This window comes from Staurois parvus, unplaced genomic scaffold, assembly GCF_062004578.1.
Source record: "Staurois parvus isolate SC_StPar_1 unplaced genomic scaffold, SC_StPar_1.0 ptg000715l, whole genome shotgun sequence".
Lineage (NCBI taxonomy): Eukaryota > Metazoa > Chordata > Amphibia > Anura > Ranidae > Staurois > Staurois parvus.
In genome coordinates, this window is record NW_028318511.1 from 1,348,699 (window position 1) to 1,364,906 (window position 16,208).

General features: G+C 43.2%; 1 protein-coding gene across 2 annotated transcripts in view; it reads left to right on the top strand.

The window, feature by feature from the left end:
- TOLLIP (toll interacting protein) overlaps positions 1 to 16,208 on the top strand; it is a 119,689-nt gene that overhangs the window by 64,644 nt on the left and 38,837 nt on the right. The window contains exon 1 of one of the 2 annotated variants that reach the window (XM_089653534.1): positions 13,051 to 13,197. The exons of the other annotated variant lie outside the window; for it this stretch is intronic. The gene's annotated coding sequence lies outside the window, so the exon portion shown is untranslated. Of the gene's footprint in view, positions 1 to 13,050; positions 13,198 to 16,208 lie in introns of those variants that run through there. 2 annotated transcript variants of the gene reach the window in all.

Sequence of the window (16,208 nt, forward strand, 5' to 3'; positions counted from 1 at the left end):
GGGATCAAGGGCCCTGCTCTTTCGAGCTTACAATCTAGGAGGGAGGGGGTGGTGGCACAGGAGGAGATAGCTGTGGGGGATGGAGTGGTAGGAAGAGTGGGGGAGGTCGGCAAGTTAGCAGGGGGTGGGGTAGGCTTCCCTGAAGAGATGGGTTTTCAGGGTGCGCCTAAAGGAGAGGAGAGTAGGTGATAATCTGTTGGGTTGGGGCAGGGAGTTCCAGAGGATGGGTGACACCCTGGAGAAGTCCTGGAGGCGGGCATGGGAGGAGGAGACCAGGGAACTAGAGAGAAGGAGGTCTTGTGAGGAGCGGAGTGTGCGTGCTGGGCGGTACTTGGATATTAGGTCAGTGATGTAGTTCGGGGCAGTATGGTGGACAGCTTTGTACGTCAGCGTTAGGATTTTGAATTTGATCCGTTGCGCAATCGGAAGCCAGTGGAGGGATTGGCAGAGGGGGGTGGCGGAGACAGTGCGGTTGGAAAGGTGAATGAGTCTGGCAGCCGTGTTCAGGATGGACTGAAGAGGGGATAGCCAGCGGCGAGGCAGGCCAGTGAGGAGGGAGTTGCAGTAGTCGAGTCGTGATATGATGAGGGAGTGGATGAGCTGTTAGTGGTTTCTGGGGTTAGGAACGTGCGTATTTTGGCGATGTTGCGGAGGTGGAGTCTGCACGAGTTTGTTAAAGATTGGACTTGGGGCTGGAAGGATAGGTTGGAGTCCAGAATGACACCCAGTACTCTGGCCTGCAGGGCGGGTTTGATGGTAGCGTTGTTGGATGTGATGGAGAAATCAATGGGGGGTGGTGTCCGGGCTGGGGGGAAGACAAGAAACTCGGTTTTGGAGAGGTTCAATTTAAGGAAGTGGAGCGACATCCAGTCTGATATGTCGCTCAGTAGGTGTGTGATTCGGGCTGAGACCAAGGGGGTGAGGTGGGGGGTTGAGAGATAGATTTGTGTGTCATCGGCATAGAGGTGGTAGTTGAAGCCGTGAGAGTGTATGAGTTGGCCAAGGGAGGAGGTATAGATGGAGAAGAGAAGGGGCCCAAGGACAGAGCCTTGAGGGACCCCAACAGAGAGGGGGAGTGAGGGGGAGGTGGTAGCATTATAGGTAACGCTGAAGGAGCGTTGTGACAGGTAGGATGAGAGCCAGGAGAGAGCAGAATCTCTGAGGCCGAGGGAGTGTAGTTTTTTGAGGAGAAGGGGATGGTCGACTGTGTCGAAGGCCGCAGAGAGGTCAAGGAGTAGGAGCACTGAATAGTGGCCATTAGCTTTGGCGGTTAGCAGGTCGTTGGAGAGTTTGAGTAAGGCAGTTTCGGTGGAGTGTAGGGGACGGAAGCCGGACTGTAGGGGATCGAGGAGGTTGTTGTCGTTGAGGTAAGAGCATAGGCGGGTGTAGACTAGGCGCTCGAGGAGTTTAGATGTAAATGGGAGCAGGGAGATGGGTCTGTGGTTGTTCGGGTCATTGGGGTCCAGGGAGGGCTTTTTAAGTATGGGGGTGATGTGTGCATGTTTCAGAGGGGAGGGGAAAGTGCCTGAGGAGAGGGAGAGATTGAAGATGTGGGTGAGGGAGCGTAGGATGGAGGAGGAGGAAGGTCGTAGGAGTTGTGAGGGGATAGGGTCGAGGGGGCAGGTGGTGAGGCGGGCATCAGAGAGGATCTTGGAGACTTCCTCGATGGTAGTAAGGTCAAAGGTGTGGAGTGTTGGGGGAGCTTCAGTATGAGGAATGTAGGGTGGGGTGGAAGAGGAGGTCAGAGCAGTGGTGGGGCTGTGGGAGAGGGGTGATGAGGGGGTAGCTGAGTGAGGGTGAAGGGGGTTGGAGAGAGTTTGAGCAGCGACGAAGTCCCTGCGGGTTATGTCGAGGGGGAGGGGGGATAAGGGGGTAACTGTGTGAGAGGGGACGGGTTGCGGCAATGTCCTTGCGAATTGTGTCAATTTTGTTTTTGAAGTGATTGGCAATCTCAAGGGCAGTGAGTGAGGTGCTGGGTGGAGAGAGTAGAGAGTTGAAGGCAGAGAAGAGTCAGCGAGGATTGGAGGAGAGGGCCTTGATGAGGGTCAAGAAGTAGGCCTGTTTGGCAGCATGGAGGGAGGAGGTGTAGGTGCGGAAGGCAGATTTGTAGCGGGTGAAGGCTTGTTGGGATTTGGTTTTGCGCCATAGTCGCTCCAGGGCACGACTGTGTCGTTTGAGGGTTTTGGTGTGATCAGTCTGCCAGGGCTGGAGCGGTCGGGGTCTGATGTTGCGTGTGGTTAAAGGCGCTAGTGAGTCAAGGGCTGTTGAGAGCGCATTGTTGTAGGCGGTCAAAGCCAAGTCGGGGCAGGACAGGGGGAGGATGCGGTCGTGGAGTTGATCAGCTGCAGAGTGGAGGGAGGCAGGGTTAAGGTTGCGGAGGTTACGGCTGGTAGTAGTGTGACATTTGGAGGGGTAGGCGTTGGAGGACGAGGAGATAGAGAAGGTGATCAGGTTGTGGTCAGAGAGAGGGAAGGGGGTGTTAGTGAGGTTGTGGGGAGCGCAGCGGTTGGAGAAGACAAGGTCCAGGATATTTCCGTCGGAGTGGGTGGTGGATTGTATGCACTGTGCAAGTGCAAAGGAGGAGGTTAGGTGGAGGAGACGGGCTGTGTCCGGGTTGTCGAGGTTGACAGGGATGTTGAAATCCCCAAGAATGATGGTGGGTAGCTCAGAGGAGAGGAAGAAGGGTAGCCAGGAGGAGAAGTCATCCAGGAAGCGTGGTATGGATCCAGGAGGCCGGTATATCACAGCAATCTTCAGGGGGGTTGGGGAGAATAGCTTCAATATATATATATATATATATATATATATATATATATATATATATATATATATATATATATATATATATATATATATATATATATATATATATATATATATATATATATATATATATATATATATATGGAAGGCAGACCCAGAGTTCCAAGAAGTAAAGGAAGATTGATTCATCTGCCCTTCATGGAAATGTCCATGTAAAGAATGGGAAAGAAAAGAAAAATAAGCGATGCAAAAAATAAAAAGCTTGCAAGTATCTAAGTATTTTGCAAATCGCCATTACTAAACATTTTTAAAGGTGCTTTTGTTTTCATTTTTAGCACAAGTTCCTCATTAACAAAGTTGCTCAACGTTTGCATAAAACTTTTAAAATGCTTGCTGCGTGTGCTTTTGTTTTATAGAAGCTAAGGCCTGTATGAACAAGGCCCTAGGGCTGGTTCACACTGTGGATGCAGCAACTATATGAAAACAGCTGCAGGTGCTAATTTGACAGGCATGTGGATGCATGTGTACCGCCTCAAAGTGGGCACCTGAACATCTGTCAAATTAGGACCTGCAGCTGTGTTTGTACAGCTAGGTCCCCATAGGGTAACGGGCTCATTCAGCCGCTCATTCACTCTGTGGAGAACCCTGTGAATGAGCTCTTAATTCTGTATTGTTTATTTGTTGCAGTTCTATTTTTTTTCCACAATGCTTTTGAGCAGCAAAGGGGCAGAGGAAGCTTTTTTGTAAATGTGTGGGGTTTGTTTTTTTTTTTAATTATTATTTTTTTTTTTTTTAACCATTTTAATTTTGTCATTTTTACTATATTTTTAACAGCCTTGTTGGGGGTCTTTGAGGTATCGGGGATCTACGAAGACCCCTGAAGTCTCACTTTTGAGATGGACTGGGGAATGTTTCATGAGACCTTGCTCCCTTTCTTTGTAACCTCAGTTGCACTGCAGATGATTGAACTGGAGGCATAAACCAAAGCATAGTAAACACAGATTACTAGTTTGTTTTCTGTGTGCCCTTGCAGAGAGCTGCATTTTTTTTCTTGTGCAGAAAAACACAGCTCTTAGCTTTAGTGTGAATGGGCCCTTGGTGTCCCCAAATGGACTGAGTTTGCCAAGAAATATTACTAATCTAAACAATGCTGGCAACATACTTTTTTATGACCTCTCTAGTTGGTAATGCTGACTGTCACTGACTGTCTAAAGTGCTTATTATTGCAAACATGGACTATCCAATATTTTATGTTGTGCATGATTTGTCAGTGATGAAATTGTATGGTGGTTATTACTATAGGTCTGCCATGGTCACACATCAGTTGAGTATCATGATAGACCTTGGCATTTCAGGACCGATATTTCTCTCTTTGCCTTCCTTTTTACAGAGAGATCTCCATGGACACTCTTCTCTAAATAATTGTCTCAACTTCTTCAGTTCTCTTTGCAGCTAGATGTGGAAAACTTGTGTTAAGCTTGGATGCTCCTCTCCATGTTAAGGGACTAGGCCTTTCCTGCCATACCTCTGACAAATGGGGTTAATGTTTGTTCTGCACACAGATAACAGTGTAACATTGGTTAGATGGTCTGCCACCTTAAATCATTTATATAGAAAGACAACTTTTTTCATAACTCAAGGCAAAAAGCATATTTCCTGGATTTTCATTATTTGTTTTACCTGTAGTATACATTCTAACTCATGGCCACGTGTACAGAGGTGCCTGGGGCCATGTGATTTGGGCATATTTCCCCATGTGGGAGCCAAATTCATGGCATTACATGGGCATATGCTTGTACCTGCATAAGCACACTCATTCATACAGACTCCCCTAGACACAGACTGCATCCAGGGGTATAAATCCCAATGCACATGTGTTTGTAAGTGCAGGCATTAATTTCTGTGGGTAGCATTGTGGCACCTGTGGGTCACAGACATAGAAATATGCCTGAATTGTACATCATACGACAATGAAGAAGCCAGCAGTACATTGGTGCAACCATCTCTCCTGTTGCACTTTGCTCCTGAAGCCTAAGGCTCCATGCACACTAGTGTTTTTTTTAAGCTCCTAGAAGCTGTTAACGGCGTTTGTTTTCTGCTCCTATAAGCTACATAGTGATATCCTATGTGTCCATGCACACTGTTTTAGGCCAGTAGTATTCTTCAAGCTTCATTGCTTAGGATCAGAAAAAAATAGTTTTTTTTTTTGATTTTTGGGAATGTTTTTCCAGCAGAAACAAAAGGTGAAAATTCCTAAACGCTCCTAACAGCACTTTTTCTATTGTTGTGTTTTTTTTTTTGTTTTTCCCCCTATGTTTCCAACACGTTTTATGAGCTTAAAAAATGCTTGATGGCGCACATTACGCAAAGCCATAGTCTTAATAGGCTGGAGTTAGGAACCTCTTTCTCCAAGTTCTGTTGGTTTGTACACTACTAGGAGTTAGCAAATATAGATTTGGGTAATTGTGCTTAGTAGAAATAAAACTGCTTGTTGGGTAAATGGAGGCCATTTCAGGAGTTTGGGATTAGCAAAAATGCTCTGTAAGTGAAAAATTGAGGATACCCAAATAAAGAAAAACAGCATGCCACCCGTTAATATAAATTGAGCTTGTCAAGAAAAGATCAAGGAATCTAACCAAGCAAAAGTTGAACACATTTGAAGAATGCGGTCTAGATTGTTACTGCTGTCAGTGTGTTTGGGATAAATAAACTAGGGGTAAAAACAGGAAAATAACCGTTTAAATGACCTTCCTGTCGATGTATTTATTACTAAAAAGGACTGTGGCAACAAGTCAGTGCAGAACAAAAGCCAATGGCTGTGTAAGGCCTTTTGTCACAGCAGGTAGAGTTCAGTCTGTTGTAGGGACGTGACAGTATTTTAGGCTTAAAAAATAGAAAAATAGTCCCTAAAAAAAAAATAAATAAAAAGCATGTCATGCTTGTGCTGACTTTGATTACTAAAAAAAGCATCCAAAGCCTGCCGAGACTTCCACCAGCAAAGGTGACAAGTTCTGTTCAACTAAAAAGCTGTTGGGATGAAAGAGAAACTTTTTCATCTTTTGCCAATTTTCTTTCCTTTTTTTTGCTATCTACGTGAAGGAGTTCAACTGAAAGGATATAATAGCAATGAGTGTTAAAGGAACACTTTGGTCACACCATGCATTTCAATAACTACCTTCCCATAGAATTGTACTGTATGTGCGTTTAACATAGTCAGGTCCATAAATATTGGGACATCGACACAATTCTAACATTTTTGGCTCTATACACCACCACAATGGATTTGAAATGAAATGAAACGAGCAAGATGTGCTTTAACTGCGGGCTGTCAGCTTTAATTTGAGGGTATTTACATCCAAATCAGGTGAACGGGAATTACAAAAGTTTGCATATGTGCCTCCCACTTGTTAAGGGACCAAAAGTAATGGGACAGAATAATAATCATAAATCAAACTTTCACTTTTTAATACTTGGTTGCAAATCCTTTGCGGTCAATTACAGCCTGAAGTCTGGAACGCATAGACATCACCAGATGCTGGGTTTCATTCCTGGTGATGCCCTGCCAGGCCTCTACTGCAACTCTCTTCAGTTCCTGCTTGGGGCATTTTCCCTTCAGTTTTGTCTTCAGCAAGTGAAATGCATGCTCAATCGGATTCAGGTCAGGTGATTGACTTGGCCATTGCATAACATTCCACTTCTTTCCCTTAAAAAACTCTTTGGTTGCTTTTGCAGTATGCTTTGGGTCCTAGATTGTAAGCTTGAAAGAGCAGGGCCCTTAATCCCCTCATGTTTTGCATTGTATTGGTATTGTTCTGTCACATGTTCTGTCCCCCTTGTAATGTACAGCGCTGAACGAACTATTGGCGCTTTATAAATACTGTATAATAATAATAAATAATTGTCCATCTGCACTGTGAAGTGGCATCCAATGAGTTCTGAAGCATTTGGCTGAATATGAGCAGATAATATTGCCCGAAACACTTCAGAATTCATCCTGCTGCTTTTGTCAGCAGTCACATCATCAATAAATACAAGAGAACCAGTTCCATTGGCAGCCATACATGCCCACGCCATGACACTACCACCACCATGCTTCACTGATGAGGTGGTATGCTTAGGATCATGAGCAGTTCCTTTCCTTCTCCATACTCTTCTCTTCCCATCACTCTGGTACAAGTTGATCTTGGTCTCATCTGTCCATAGGATGTTGTTCCAGAACTGTGAAGGCTTTTTTAGATGTCGTTTGGCAAACTCTAATCTGGCCTTCCTGTTTTTGAGGCTCACCAATGGTTTACATCTTGTGGTGAACCCTCTGTATTCACTCTGGTGAAGTCTTCTCTTGTTTGTTGACTTTGACACACATACACTTCCTGAAGAGTGTTCTTGATCTGGCCAACTGTTGTGAAGGGTGTTTTCTTCACCAGGGAAAGAATTCTTCGGTCATCCACCACAGTTTTCCGTAGTCTTCCGGGTCTTTTGGTGTTGCTGAGCTCACTGGTGCGTTCCTTCTTTTTAAGAATGTTCCAAACAGTTGTTTTGGCCACGCCTAATGTTTTTGCTATCTCTCTGATGGGTTTGTTTTGTTTTTTCAGCCTAATGATGGCTTGCTTCACTGATAGTGACAGCTCTTTGGATCTCATCTTGAGAGTTGACAGCAACAGATTCCAAATGCAAATAGCACACTTGAAATGAACTCTAGACCTTTTATCTGCTCATTGTAATTGGGTTAATGAGGGAATAACACACACCTGGCCATGGACCAGCTGAGAAGCCAATTGTCCCATTACTTTTGGTCCCTTAGCAAGTGGGAGGCACATATGCAAACTGTTGTAATTCCTATACCGTTCACCTGATTTGGATGTAAATACCCTCAAATTAAAGCTGACAGTCTGCAGTTAAAGCACATCTTGTTCATTTCATTTCAGATCCATTGTGGTGGTGTATAGAGCCAAAAATGTTAGAATTGTGTCGATATCCCAATATTTATGGACCTGACTGTATTTTATCATGGTATTTACCTTTTACATGTCTCCCTTGTACAGACACCCAAAAGCCCTGAGACTGCTGCTGGGTGCCACCATCATGAATGTGATGTCCGCAATCCCAGTAGACTCAAAGCAGTAGCTGAGATGTGCTTTTTTGTTTTTTTTCACCTTAATGTATAGAAAGCATTAAGGTAAAAAAACTTTTGATTTTAGGACCACCTTACATCTGACCTCCAGCTTTACTTTCTCTTTAGTTTGTTTGGACCAAGCTGTGTAAACATAAGGTAACCTCAGCTACACAGTTACTGGCAACTGTGCAACACCATATATAAATGAAATTTATGTACTTTTTTCCCCCCACAAACAGCTTTTTTTTTTTTTCTTTTTTTTTGTATGTGTGTGTATTTGATCACCCCTGCTTTTTTTTTTTTTTTTTTTTTAACTTTTTGCGCTATAAACAAAAAAGACATTTTGAAAAAAAAGGCAATGTTTATCCAATAAAAAATAAAAATAAACAAATTTTTTCATAAATTTATGCCAAAGTGTATTTTGCTACATATTTTTGGTACAAAAAAATCCCAATAAGCGTATATTGATTAGTTTGCAGTTCTATGATCTGCAAATGGCTGTGTGTGTATATATACTAGACTTTTATTTATTTAATACTAGTAATGACAGTGGGACTGCGATATTGTGATGGACATTTTTATGCTGACACTTTTGTGGGAACCAGTGCCACTAATACAGTGATCAGTACAGTAATGACACTAGTTGGAAAGGGGTTAGCAACTAGGCAAATCAAAGTGTGTGCCTAGCGATGTGATTTATGTACAATCAGTGGCACTGGTATTATGGGAAGTGAAAGCTAGTCTTCACAGGGACACAGAATCTTTCACTCCCCACATGTCAGAACAGAGCTCTGCTCTTTGTCGCTGCCGGGCGGTTGGCTGGCGCTGGCGAACATTAGTTCCCGGTAATCGTAGATCGGTTTCTGAGTGTTCACAGCAGAAGCGAACCGCCGGTGGCATGTGCGCTCCTCCTATGGCAGAAGTGCAAAATCACTTGTGTGTGTGTGTGTGTATATATAAGTGATTTTGCACAGGAGGGCCGCCCTTCTATAGGGTGATCCTAAAGTGGGAGAATTCTAAATCCTTTCAATATTAGTGAGACAGTGCAGTCATAAAGTATTCAGACCCCCTTCACTTTTCAAATTTGTCACGTTGCAGCATGATACTACAGTCTGTGTACATGCATTGTTTTATTTTCTCATTAATCTACACTCGGAACCCCATAATGTCAAAATGAAAACAGAATTTTAGAAATGTCTGTGAATTTATTAAGAAAAAACTGAAATATCACATGTACTTAAGTATTCTGATCCTTTGCCCAGTACTTTTTGTTGAAGCACCTTTGGCAGCAATTAAAGGCCCGAGTCTTTTTTTTTTTTTTTTTTTTTTTTTTTTTTTTTTTTTTTTTGGTATGATGTGACAAGCTTTGCACACCCGGATTGGGGAATTTTCAGGTCTCTCCAGAGATATTCATTAGGGTTAAAGTCAGGGCTCTGGCTGGATAACTCTGACATTCACACAGTAGTCCCTAAGCCACTCCTGTGTTTTCTTGGCTGTGTGCTTAGGATTGTTATGTTGGAAGGTTAACCTTCAGTCCAGTCTGAGGTCCTGAGCGCTGTGGAACAGGTTTTCATTGAGGCTATCTCTGTACTTTTCTCCATTCAGCTTTCCCTCATACCTGACCAGTCCATGCCTCACTGGATGGTATTGGGCAGGTGATGAGCGTTGTCTGGTTTCCTCCAGACATAACGTTTAGAATTTAAGCCAAACAGTTGAATCTTGGTTTCATCCGACCAAAGAATCTTGTTACAGTCTGAGAGTCCTTCAGGTGCGTTTTTGCAAACTCCAAGCGGGCTTTCATGTGTTTTGCACTGAGGAGAGGCTTCAGTCTAGCCTCTCTGCCATAAAGTGCAGATCGGTGGAGAGCTGTAGTGATGATTGTCTTTCTGGAGCTTTGTCCCATCTTCACACAGGATCTCTGGAGTTCAGAGTGACTTTTGGTCACCTCTCTCTTACGAAGGCCCTTTTCCCCCGACCGCTCAGTTTGACTGATGGACCAACTGTTGGAAGAGTCCTGGTTGTGCCAAACGTCTTCCATTCTGGAGGCCACTGTGCTTCAGTGCAATAGACATATTTTTTTTGTAGCCTTCCCCAGATCTGTGCCTTGCAATGATACCATCTCTGAGCTCTGCAGGTAGTTCCTTTTTGACCTCATGGCTTTTGCTCCGATGCAGTATACATTGTCAGCTGTGAGGCCTTTTATAGAGGTGTGTGCTTTTCCAAATCGTGTCCAATCAATTTAATTTACCACAACTGGGCTCAGCTCATGGGGAGGCATCTAAGATAAATTTCAAGCATTGCAATGGGTCTGAATACTTAAGACAATGTGATATTTCTGTTTTTTCCAACTTTTTGCAAATTTTGTCTTTCTAAAATTTAGTTTTTACTTTGTTGTAATGGGATACTAAGTGTAAATTAACCACATGCACCAGAAATTAAAATTCTGCTGCCGAAACCGAACATGAAAATTCAAAATGCACTTGGCCGAAAACCGAAATGCACAGTTTTTAAAAATATATATATATATATTTTTTTAAATACACTTTGATTAAAAAAAAACAAAAAAAACAATATATCCCCCAACTGTTTTGTAAAATATGAAAAAGGATGTTACGGTGAGTAAATAGATACCCAACATGTCACGCTTTTAAAATTGCGCACGCTCGTGGAATGGCGTGAAACTGCGGTACTTCATGGGTGATGTAGCCAACTTGCGCATCAGAGATGGACGCAAGATTCCCCCTTTATTAAAGTATTAATTTATCCCTTATTCTCCTTCCCCCTCCCTTCCTGAGAGGCACAGTGACAGATGTGTGTGTGTTAAAAGTGTCACTGGCAGGTAGAGCAGCAGGGGGCCCAGAGCTACAAAGCCCCCCAAGAGAGACAGAGACTAGCTGCCCATGTAATTTCTCACTTCGTAACCGAGATAAGGCAGCTTTTCCCAGGAATTGGAGATTGTAACCTCATAAAACCTAGCAGGTTAGGTGCCAGAATTAAATGAACATTCCTCAAGTCAGCTTGTCCCCTATGTTTCATATCGTGGATTATGAAGATGTTGGTTCTAATTCAGAGTCCGCCCGACGATCCCTCCCTAAACAGAGTATTGGTCAGTTACTCAGAGCCAACCCCCTGCTGGGAGACTTTAAAACACAGGCTAGCAGGCCTAAAAAGTGAAGTTGAAGACCTCTCCCAATTGTAACATCAATATACCACCTGGGGAGACCCTTTGTTTTGAAACTTGGATCTGCTTATGGCTAAGGCTTAATTGACAAGTAACTTAACCCTTTAACTTCCTCTCTGATATCTCTTTGCTGTGCTGTGGTTCTTTGTATGTATATATATTTCTTAGTTACATATTTTTCTGTAAATATTTTGTTGAACCTGTTTAACACTTTCAGAAAGAAAGATTTATTACTAAAAGAGTCAAACTATTTCTAAAGCACTTAATTGCAATTTACGAATTCCTGCCTCTAAAGAGACGCTACTGTGTTTGTTTAATCCTCTGCCCAATCGGCCTGCGGTGACCGTATTGGACAGACGACTTTTCAACCATTACAGTGTATATTTGATGAGAGTTTCCCCTTTCTCTGTACAAAAGGGGGTGGTGGCAGTGAAGGGTTAGTTGTGTAATTAACCCGACCCAGTAACAAGCGCATCCAGGCTGCAGGCACAGATTGAAATCCATTAGCTGGAAAATCGCTGTGTAGTGGTAGCTGGGTGTGGCATTGTTACGCACGTCATATCGCGGTTTTAGATCGGCCGGTCCTTCGGTCACGAGTTTGGTGAGAAGGTCTTTGGGTCTGATGCCGCAATCGTGACAGGTGATGCTTTAAAAACTTCTACAGGTTAGAGGTGTAACGTTACAGAGGAGGTCTAGTGCGAGAATTATTGCTCTTGCTCTGACGTTTGTGGCGATACCTCACGTGTGTGGTTTGAACAACATTTACATATGTGGGCATGGCCTACGTATGCGTTCACCACTACGTGCGAGGACGGGGACACTTTAAACTTTTTTTGTTCTATTTATTTTTTGTTTTTGTTTTTTGCACTGTCCCTTTTACAAAATGTTAATCACTTTTATTCTTATCACAAGAAATGCATTCATCCCTTGAGATAGAAATAATTAGTGACAGGTCCTCTTTATGGAGAGACCCCTCAAAAGACCCCAAATCTCTCCTCTGCAATGTAAAGCATTGGATCAAAAAAAAAAGCATTGATCTAGTGCTTTAGGAAAAAAAATGGCCGGAAAAGGAAGTGACATCGCTCCGGTTCTCCAAGGGCATAGAGATGAGTGGCGGCCATCTTTCCTTCACTCATCTCTATGCCCAGCGCCGGGATCAATGGTTTCTCAGTTAACGCTTAGAACTACCGAACGGCAGCCAGTGGTGGCAGCAACAGGCAGGCGGTGGCGGCGACAGCGGGCGAGGGGCGGGGTTTTTTCTGCACCTTTTTATCTGTGCTTTTTTTTTTTTTTTTTTTCATTTTAGCCAACAGCTGAAGGGATGTTTTCGGCTGAAACATTTTGGCCACCGAAATTTCGATGCATCCTTACTACAGGGCACTTTTACCCCCTTCCTGCCCAGGCCAATTTTCAGCTTTCAGCGCTGTCGAACTTTGACAATTGTGCGGTCATGTAACACTGTACCCCTATGAAATTCATATAATTGTTTTCACACAAATAGAGCTTTCTTTTGGTGGTATTTAATCACCACTGGGTGTTTTTTATTTTTTGCTAAACAAACAAAAAGACTGAATTTTAGGGAAACAAAACATTTTTCTTAGTTTCTATTATAAAATTTGGCAAATAGGTAATTTTTCTTCTTCACTGATGTGCGTTGATGCGGCTGCACTGATGGGCACTGACTGGCGGTACTGATTGGTGGCACAGATTGGCAGCACTGCTGGGCACAGATTGTAATTGATAGGCAGCACAGATGTACACTTTTGGGGATGCAGTGATAATCGGGGCACTGATCATCAGATTCAATTCTCTAGTACTTTTTTTTTTTTTTTTTTTTTTTTTTTTTTTACACCGCTAGTACGGAGTATATCTTACATTGGTACATTTGAATTCTTTTGTGTACTTGAAAAACCACTTCACAGTACATTTACCTACAGGCTGAATACAAGAACCAGCCCCATATTTGCATCAGGTCTCCACACCTTTCATGAAACATAGTTACACTACATTCCTGAGTCTGAGCTGTGACTAGAGGGCTAAGTGTCGTGTCTTGACAATAAGGAAGTGCAAACACTAAAGGACATGAGAAAGGGGAGCTGTGTCTTGATCAATATTTCTGCCCAAAATTGGAGCTAAAACGGTAAGACTTAATACTTATCTTGAATGTGTGGAGTAGCTGAACAAGTGGGAAGTACTAGGGGAGCGGTGTGTAAACTGTGGTGTCCTTTCATGATGTTGTGTGGCACTAGGCATTTAAAGTGTTTTGTCCAGCTTCTGATACCTCTGAACTCGCTGCTCATACGATTTTGGTGCAGTAGTTTTCAAAATGAGCTCTGTAGGGCCCTCACTTTTCTGTGTTGGATGTTGCCTTGTGTATGACTCCAGCAGCATACTCACCAGTTTTCTACTACTAGTCTTTATTGCAGGTGGTCTACTAATAGGTTTATTAGTTAAAGGATAAGTTCACCTTTTGTAACATGTTACATGTTACACCCATATTCAGGGTGTAATATGTTAAGATCTGACCGGCCCCCCCATCCCTGCTTTATAAACCATGCGTGTTCAGCGTTTAAGGAATAAAGTGACAACCTTAATAAACCATATTATTGTAAAAAGGGTGTTGTAAATATAGTGATTTTGGTTTTGTATACACTGTAGTTACAGCTACAAATGTGTTGGCTTGGTTTGCCAGTACTGGTTGGGAGTAGTTCCACTAAAATAGAGCTATTCAATCCCTGTTGGGAGCCCTGATCCTGACAGAAGAGTAATCCTTTCTTTAAGAGCTGGTGTGCGGGTGACTGATTCGGTCCCTTGGCTAGGAGTCAGTATTACACTAGATCCTACTGCTCTACACAGCAAAACCACTCCTGCTCAAAATGTGAGCTAATAGACTCCACTTGCATTCACTTATGTTAACCTGGTTCGGCCATTGTAATGCCCTAAACACCCTGTTATCTAGAGTGCTTTATCTGTTACAAGCTCTCCCTATTCTTTATCTGTTTCGAGAGTTTGTATATTCCACTGGGAAGCTTGCCTGTGGCTGCAGTTACTTCACCTCCCAAAGATTTATGGAGGCTCTGGCCTCCCGGATGTCCAGACCTACTATAGGGCAGCCCATCTCGCTAGTTGATTGCCCCTGCCTTGCGGAGGCGAAGCATTGGGTAACTGTGGAGCTGAAGGATTCTGATAGCAAGGAGTTGGCTATGGATCACTTGTCCCTTCCCAAAAGATCTCAGTGACCATCCCACCCTTGGTAGCACTTTGCTAGTCATTAGGGACACCTTGTGCTGCTCCTCTGTCTCTCCATCCCCATGGTTCCTATCCTTGGCAACCTGGAGTTTGAGCCGGGACTTTGAAACCCCCAGTTCCAGTGGCTGGTGTCCAGCAGCCACCTTCAACTCTGCGATTTCCAATGCCCTGATGGCCAGCTCTCCTGCACCAACAACCATATCGGACACACCCCATGACTTTTGGATTAGTCTCCAACTCTGTCATTTCCGCAATCTTGATCCCCGGGTATCTGTCGTCGTCTCACGGAACTTGAGAGCATTTGCCACAGGAGGGAGCCAATCCACCGCAGCCTCTTCATTTTTTTTTTTTTTTTGCTGCTCTGATTTGACCAGTGGTAGGCTTTGTTCCTGCTTTTCTTTCCTCTTGGGAATCTGAACTTAATATGAAATTTCCGGATTTCCGGAAGGAGAAAATCCTTCACCTTGCACAGAGGTATTCTGTTGCTGCAAAGGTCCAGAAGACCAGCTACAAGATTTTGACGTTGTATCTTTTCCAAGGTACCTAGCTGGCAGTGTGGCGCTGAAGAAGGTTCAATGCTGCATGTCTTCTGGGACTGTTCGAAGATGAGGCCGTTTTGGGAAGAGGTGACCGGTATTTTCAAACAACTGACTAATGTTAGGCTAGTTGGAGACCCTGCGGCATTTCTGTTGCACCTGTCAGAGTGCCCTATCAAGAAATGGAAGGCCTCCCTCACTATTCAACTTCTGAACATGGCTAAGGCATGCATTCCTTTATGTTGGAAGTCTCAGCATCTACCCTCGAAATCCCTTTGGTTCTCCAAAGTCAACGAACTTGGAGACATGGAGGATCTTGCAGCTATCCTTCACTTGGAGGAGGAAGAGACTTTGTAACACATGGAGACCCTGGCAATACTTTGTGTATACCGATGCCTATATGCAAGAGGCTACACAACCTGGGTGACTCTGTGGAGACTCCTGCGGTTTAACCACTGGCAAGAAATCTTTCATTCTAGATTACTATAGCTTTTCCTGCTTCCTTTCATTGGTGCCCTAGCACCCAGCCCCTGTTCTTTTGCTTTTTCGTCTTTTACTAATCCTGTGTTATTTTGTCCCTCCCTCTCCTGTACCCGCAGTCTGCTCTCCCCAGCCCAGCCCCCCCTGCTATCTCCCTTTGCAACCACTACCCAGTCTGGGGGTAGGACATTTACAGTATATTTACTATCTATGTCAGCCTGATCCGTGACTGGCTAGAGAATCAGCCCTCCAAGCTAATTATAGCCAGTGAAATAATAAGTAGGTGCTACCAATAAATATTAGTCATCTCCCAATCTGGCATATTTTGGCCAAATGATGGATGGTTTGTACATGGATACCTTTGGTGGCTACAAAGGACTGCAGGTAAAGATAAGTATTTGTAGATTTCACATTGCAGAGCTCTCCAGAAATATGTATATTTGAATATTAAGAGAAAAATTAAATAGGTGCCCATATAATAGTAATAATAAAACAGGTTTTCAATCTGAACATTTCCTCTCTTCTGGTGTGGAATCAAGAGCATAATTCTGTTACTTCTCACAAAAAAAAAAAAAAAAAATATATATATATATATATATATATATATATATATATATATATAAATATATATTATTTTTTTTATTGCAGAGGGATTTCTGTCTCAGATGCTACAGATTTGCAGTGTCAGAGAGATGAGTACTGTTTGTTCACTTAATTTGCCAGGGAGCATTTTATTTATGATTGTTCTGAACCTGTTTTCACTAATGGATTGTGCTGCAGGTTGACTCTGAACTGAAGTTTTAAAGGGTTAGATCACCTCTTGAAATGAAAAAGTGAACACCCTAAAATAGGGTTGCTCAACTTGTGGCCCTGCAGAGCTCTCTGA